Source organism: Acartia tonsa, chromosome 8, assembly GCF_053477335.1.
Source record: "Acartia tonsa isolate MP-2025a chromosome 8, ASM5347733v1, whole genome shotgun sequence".
Classification (NCBI taxonomy): Eukaryota; Metazoa; Arthropoda; class Copepoda; order Calanoida; family Acartiidae; genus Acartia; species Acartia tonsa.
In genome coordinates this window covers 6767225-6774824 of record NC_137267.1, presented here as the reverse complement: position 1 = coordinate 6774824, position 7600 = coordinate 6767225, and positions in this window count along the sequence as shown.

Below are 7600 nucleotides of genomic sequence, written 5' to 3'. Positions count from 1 at the left end.
AAGTCGATGAATTGAAAATAAATTTTCAATGCGAGTGTAAGCAGCAATGCAGCTTTATAATTCTGTGTCTGTTCTTCCGTCCGTTCTTCCGTCCCTGGGGGAATTGTAATTTACTCATATGCTATGCAAGATAGACGGTTAAATTTTTCTGTGAAAATTTCCATTTCTTGTGCGCATCCAGTATAAAATTCACTTGACATGTAATTTATAAATTATTCAGGGAAAATGTGATTTACTCAACTGTTATCTAAAAAAGACAGCTATTTTTTTTGTAAAGGTTTTGCCGATCATTGAGCTTTAATTATACAATTTTCTTTGATAATATGTATCTGTAATAAGGCATAATTTCCTTAATTTTTCCTGAATTTTTCTCAGTTGTTATAAATGATAGATGGCTGATTTTTGCAGTAAATATCATGCTTATAATTTTTTTCTTTATCAGCCTGTCTGTAAATTTCGTTGTTATTTTAGCTAACTGTTTTCAATTTACGAGCTCGCGACCTCATATTAGGATATTTTCATCCTTGTTATGAATAGTAAAGTAAAAGTCAGGGATCTTAAGGGACAATGGGCTATTAATTTTAAATAAATAATCTTTGCTTTTCTTGTCATGATTATGCGGTAACTCCTAGTGGATAAAAATTGAACTTGAAATTTTCAAATCTAATTTTCTCAAAAACGGCTGCATTTTAGATTTTATTGAAAGGTGAAATGAAGTTGCCTAACCTAGGGTAATGAAATGCACTATGTCCCAATTTAGGTTCTGACACAAAAGTCAAAGTACCTTCATACGCACCGTGGAGAAGCTAACCTGTTAAGGAGAACCCGATCGGTTCAGTGGTTAGCGAGATCCTTCGGTACAAACAGACAGACAACATCCTGTAACTTTATAATAAGGATTAATACACACTTTTCAGCTTATAGAATAGTTATTTCTCGCATCGTATTATAAACAGCTTTACGCGGATATAGAATGTACAATTTCGCCCGTGCCTTCGGCACCTCGGGGTTAAAAACACTGGTTTTAATCTTATGATTGTACATTTTTATATTCGTAGAAAGCTGGATATAATACAATGCTAGACATAGTTTTTTCGTATGGATGAGAACCGGTTCCTATCCACCGGATTCGAATGAATACTAGAAATTGATTTATCACTATATTTGTATTTGTTATTTACCTTTGTATCAAAAAGTGACATTTTGTTTTCTTAGCAATCTACTTGATCATATTTATGATAATAAAGCTTTGTATAGTACTAGAAGCTACCTACTAGCCTCTAGGGGCTTTGCCCCAAGAGGTTTGATCAAACTATTTTTTTGTATTTTAGATTTAAAAGAAATTTTTTTTTTGGGGGGGGGTTAGTCGACCCCACTTTTTTAATTTTAATTTTAAAAAGAAAAAAAAAATTGGGGGGAGGGTATTTTTCATTTTTTGTGGGAGGTTGGGGGTGTCCCACCCCCCAAGAAAATTGTTATAAACCTTCTCGGGACCTATGAGAAGCTACCCTGTAAAGGAGGACCCGAGCGGTTGAGCGGTTAGTGAGATCCTTCGCTACAAACAAACAGACAGACAGACAGCAGTCTACTTTGTATTATAGATTGAATTTCCTTAGCAATCTAAGTATATCATATTAACCTTATAATAAAGTAACAGGACGCTAACAGCTGAACCGATAGGGTTCACCTTTACTATGCAGCTTCTCATAGGTCCTGGGAAGGTTTATAACTATTTTAAGGGATGGAACCACAACCCCACAAGGAGAGATAACCCCTTGATAAAAATCCCCCAACACAAAAACTCTTAAAATTTTAAAATAAGGGGGAGGTAAAGATCTAACTCCCCCTATTTATTCATGTTGTATATTTTCTCAGACGAAGCCAATAAATTTTAATTTAACTACTCTCAGCATCAGTGCAGCCGCTACCTTGAAATCGTCCGCAGACGACCCCTGATAGTTTTATTTTGCTGCTTAAATGATTAAAATGATCAGCTGAAATGGATTTCCTATTCGAGCCCTAGTTTCCTAAAGTGTACAGCAGAAAACCAAATTATTGCAAACGCTATTTTCAGCTACCCCGGTCAAAGGGAAAAGCGATATAATGTATAAACGATTCATACATTATACATTCAAATTTTAATTTTTAAAATTTAGTTTTTTTTTGAAGTTTGAAGATTTTTAGCTAGTAGCAAATTTTGAGATAGGACGCGGACGCTAGGTACACTTTCGGAAACTAAATTTCAGTTCATCATTAAAATACTTTAATCTATCGTTATAAGTGGCGAAGCTACTCTTTAATTCACTTTGTCTGTCCGTCAATCAGTCCGTAACGCTTTAAAAGGAAATGTGATTATCTCAGCTGCTAGTCAAGATAAACGCCTGTTTTTTGTTGTAAAGATGAGTATTCAGTATGTACTTTACTTTGTCCGTCGGTCGTTCTGTCAGTTTTGCTTTAAAAAGTAAATATCAAAGAATACATGAGAAAGGTTTAAAGATCTTTTTCTCCATGATTTTTTTGTGCTTCGGTTTTTTTTGGGTGTTGTCATCCTTGTTTGTTATATTTGAAGGAGCAGAAAAAGACACACATAAGTATATGTGACGTTCCCCTAAAAATGTAAAATTCTATCATAAAAAAATGCTGGCAAATTAGCTGACTACTAAAAATGTAAAATACCAAAGCATTCTTAAAATATAAAATACAAAGCTCCATTAATTCTCACCTCTCCTCCAAGGACGTCAAATGGGGGGGGGGGGGTTAAAGGGTTGATTACCCCCTCAAAATTTTAAAGTTTAAACTTTACCCATCCAAAAAATCAAAAGGCTTGGACGTCCTTGCCAATATGATATAAAGATTACCCCCCCCTTAAATTTTAAATTTGAATTTTTTTGGACGCCCTTGTTCTCCTCTCTTAATTGGACATCATTAATGGCATAATTAAGTTTTATATACAGTAATTATTACATAAAATACCGTGCATATCAAATAGCCTGGTTTCAAATACTACTGTCAACATAGCTGTCAAATAAGCTGCCAGCCAGCCGCTGAGAAGCCGCCATAGAATTAATGTTGTTTGACTTTAAATACCACCTCTTGTAAAAAGTTGTGATTTTTTGTCTTCGGGTGGTTTTAGGCCATATTTTTAACCTCCCCCACCCTCCCCTGGAGGCTAGGGGTGAAGCATCTTGTGTATAATAATGGATTAAACAGTTTTGCTGTAAACCTGGCAAATATAAAACTGCAATGAAAAAATCTTTAAACTCCAACTCAAAATAACAAAAATGCCTTCAGATTGACAACGTTACATTAATACATACAACATACCTATCTACGATACAAAGTAGAATGATGTCTGTCCGTCTATCCCTTAAGATCTCGGTAACCACTGAACCGATTAGATTCTAGTCTTCAGGGAGTATATCTAATGGTACTAGTGTGGTGTTAAGCTATTTCTTGGGGGAGGCTACGGGCGAAGCCGCTAGTTGATATATATAATTTTTAGTGGGGTTTTTGAGCCAGTCTAATGCTTATTTCTGGATTAGTGCCTCCCATGAGATTAAATGAAAATATCCAGGAAATTATTTTTATTTTAAATAAATCCTCATATACACTCAAGCTTCAAAATTTGCATTAAAACAAGGATGGCAACATTCATAAGATAAAGCAGCGTAGCACAAAAAGTAATGGATTGAAACGAAGCGATTTTTAGGGCAGATGTTCATTTTTCATAACAGAGAAAAAAAAGAGTGTATATATATTTTGGGTTTATGTCTTTTTAAGCAGTGACAGACATACGGACAATAGAGTAGATGCGAATTTGTCATAGGAATCTTCACTAAAAGGTCAGCTGTTTAATTTCAATAGTAACCCAGAAAATCACATTTGCAGACGGACAGAAATATTTAACTATAGAGTATGAGAAATACTGTGTACTAACCCACTCCTTGTATATTTTTTTTGTGGGTAGGGGAAATCTTTTTCCAAGGGCCATATTAATCTATTTACTTTATATTCGACTAGCGGCTATGCCCCTAGAGGCCTATAGTGGCATTTAAATGTTTTTTTTTATTAAATATCTAATTTGAGAAATAATTTGTCTATGGTCAATCAGCTGTTAAATTCATGCTCTACGCAGCGCCACTATGCTACGTAGAGACATTCATACGCTAGCGACACTATGCGGCAGGAATATTTCAATTTTTTTTGTTGATTTTATTGTGATTTCTCTTGGGAGGGTGGTGTTACCCTCCACCAAAATAGTTATAAACCTTCCCAGGACCTATGAGAAGCTACCCTGTTAAGGAGAACCTGATTGGTTCAGCGGTTAGCGAGATCCTTTGGTACAGACATACAGACAAACATCCTGTTACTTTAGTATAAGGATATAAAGAAGGTGTATCAACTATTTTTTTTATAGCTAGCCGGTTCTTTTAGTAAGTAGTAGATGTAAAATTTTTCATAGAATTCAGATATGCAATCGTTTTTTTTTGTAGACCTCTTATTTTTTAAGTAATTTAAGTTTAAAAAAAAAAAATTAAGTCGATTTTAAGGTACTAAAATGCAACAAAAAAAGAAAGAAAATGGTCATTATAAACAAAAATAGTAAGATCTTTAATTTGACACCTTACTTTTTCAATTCTGTCAGGTAATTAATGAAAAAATCGATTTTTTTAAACCCACGAGAATAAAAACTTTGAACTTGATTTTATTATTTCACAAATAAAAAAATATGGGTTCATATATACCTTTAGAATCAGAAAAATATTACGAATCCATTGTAAGCAAAATTGAAAAAAAAACTTTACAATATAGTATATAAACTACAATAAAAGGAATTATATGAAAATATCATATTATATTGTACAGGCAACGTCTTAATTCTTCAATTAAGTATAAAAATGGGAAGGGGGTAAAGAGGGGGTAAAAAAGGGAAGACAATAGTGTTGTCTGAACAAAAAATATAATTGGCCATTCGTTTATTTTTTAATTTTTTTACTTTTTTTCAATTTTGCTTACAATGGATTCGTAATATTTTTCTGATTCTAAAGGTATATATGAACCCATGTTTTTTATGTCTGTTTGAGAAAATATTTAGGTCTAAAGTTTTTATTATACCGAGGTTAAAAAAATAGATTTTTTCAATAATTACTCAACAGAATTTTAAAAGTAAGGTGTCAAATTAAAGATCTTACTATTTTTGTTCTTACTGGCCATTTTCTTCTTTTATTTTGTTGCGTTTTAGTACCTTAAAACCGACTTAATTATTTTTTTAAAAAACTTAAATTACTTAAAAAATAAGAGGTCTACAAAAAAACCGATTGCATATCTGAATTCTATGAAAAATTTTACATCTACTACTTACTGAAAGAACCGGCTAGCTATAAAAAAAAAGTTGATACAACTTCTTTAAATATAAATAAAATAAATATAAGAAAGGAAACTAATCTTTACCAGGATTTATACTTTAAGATGAACTTTACTGAACTTTTTAGAGTAGCGAAGCTACTCTATGATTTTCTTTCCACCGTCAGCCCTTCCGCCCGTCAGTTCGTTAGGTAACGGGATTTACTCAGCTGATATTACAGCTATAACTCTAATCCATAGTAATCCGACTGCTTTGAAGCAGCTTTTATTTGTTTTTTTCCCTAATTTTTCGAATATTTTTTATCATTCATCTAGTCTAATGTCTTTATTTTTCTTCCTTACTTTTTTTATGACCGCTGAAAATTAGCCTAATTCACTTTGTCAGTCAATCCATTTTATCGCTAGTTATGGATGTTGTCATCCTTGTTAATATTAACCTTTATACAGTACAAGGCCATTTAATTCGTCACTCATGATGTATTAAAAGTAAAAAATGATCACTATAGTTATCTTTTAGGTTTGTATGCGTGGAATTCTTAATTTTATCAAATATACTCGTTGACTCTATTCATCGGGGTTCAGGAGTTGAAACAATTTATTAAGAGGGGGGGGGGGGGGATAAATTTTCCCAAGTTTTAAGATTTTTTGGATAGAGCTGAAGGCATCCAGGTGGTCTCTTTATAGGCAAAAATCAAAATAAATTTTTTGTTGTTGAAAAGTTAGAGGTCATTTTATATAACAAAATATGCATGTTTTTAAATGTTATTTACATATTTGAAGAAAAAAGATGCATATTTTGTAAATAAGTTGACCTCTATCTCTTAAAAAAACAGTGTTTTTATTTTTACCTGTCCAGAGAAAAACTGGAGGCCCACAGCTCTTGCACCTGAAGGCCTGCAGCTCCTCAACATGGAGGTTTATACAAAAAATCTTAAAACTTGGGAGAATTCATCATATATGAATGATTTGTTCTTTTACAACCTATCATCTCAGTCCAAAGATAAAGCCTATACTCACTGTTTATGCAAATGTGTCAAAACTTCCCCCCCCTCTTGGTCCTCATACAACCTATTATGCGTTTTCGTATAAAATCTGTATCCCCTGAATGCTAGGAGCCGGCCAAAAAAACTTTGTAATTTTACGTAGGGGCGTGTTGGGTGGAAAGGGGGCTGATAGTGTCTAATTTTCTTTACTATAGACTTACTCCCCCCCCCCTTCCTATGGCAAATCTATGTGCACGTGCCTTGACTTGCATAGTTTTGAATTGCAGATATTTATAAGCCTTAGCATGACCCAAATGTAAAATTATATAAATCCTTTATTATAAAGTAGTAATCTTTTTTTTGTCTGTAACGAAGGATATCGCTAACCACTGAACTGATATGGTTCCCCTTTACAGTTAAGATTCTTATAGGTTTAGAGAAGGTTTAGAAAAGATATTTTTTTAGGGGCGGGGGGAGGGTTACACCACCTTTCCTTTTACCTCTAGAACTTTTTACCCCCACCCCCTCCCTAAATTTTTTTGCCTTTTCTTTTTTACACTTAAATTGAATATTGTGGGAGAGGGGTCAACTTCCCCCTTCCTTTAAGTCCCACTAAAATTTCTAGGGCGTAGCTGGAAAAACTATTTTTTTACTTCAATATATATATGTATGTACATTGTACATTATTGTTTTTGTTGTATTTTGATAAAAAGATGAATTGACATGTACATAGAATGAGATAAGAATTGTTGCACAAACAAAAATAATTTTTTGCATTATATCCTTCTTTTCGCAAGCGTAGCTTTCTAAAATTATGATTGTTCTTTACCTTTCACTAGCGGCTACACCCTATACAGGCCTCTAGGGGCACTTGAGGGATGAGGGGTGAGAGGAGTTAGTCGATCCTCCAGTTTTTAAAAGAAAAATGAAAAGAATTTTTTTGTGGAGTGAGGGGATTTTTAATGAAAAGGAGAACCTTCGATTACCGAGATCTTAATATTTTTTTGACTTAAACAAAGCATTTTATCTTACTAAAATACTAAAATATCCTCTAGTAGTACATTATCATATGAAATACAGGTGTTAAAGTCAATTTCAGGTTCCATGTATAATCCTGCAGGTCCTAATCCTCCAGGTCTCCAGAAATCTTTAAAAGGCTCCTGTGACCTCAATTTTTGACTTAGAGACTTCAAATTTTAAACTTAAGCTTTCCTTACATGTCTACATAACGTATTAAAATTTTCCGTTTTCTT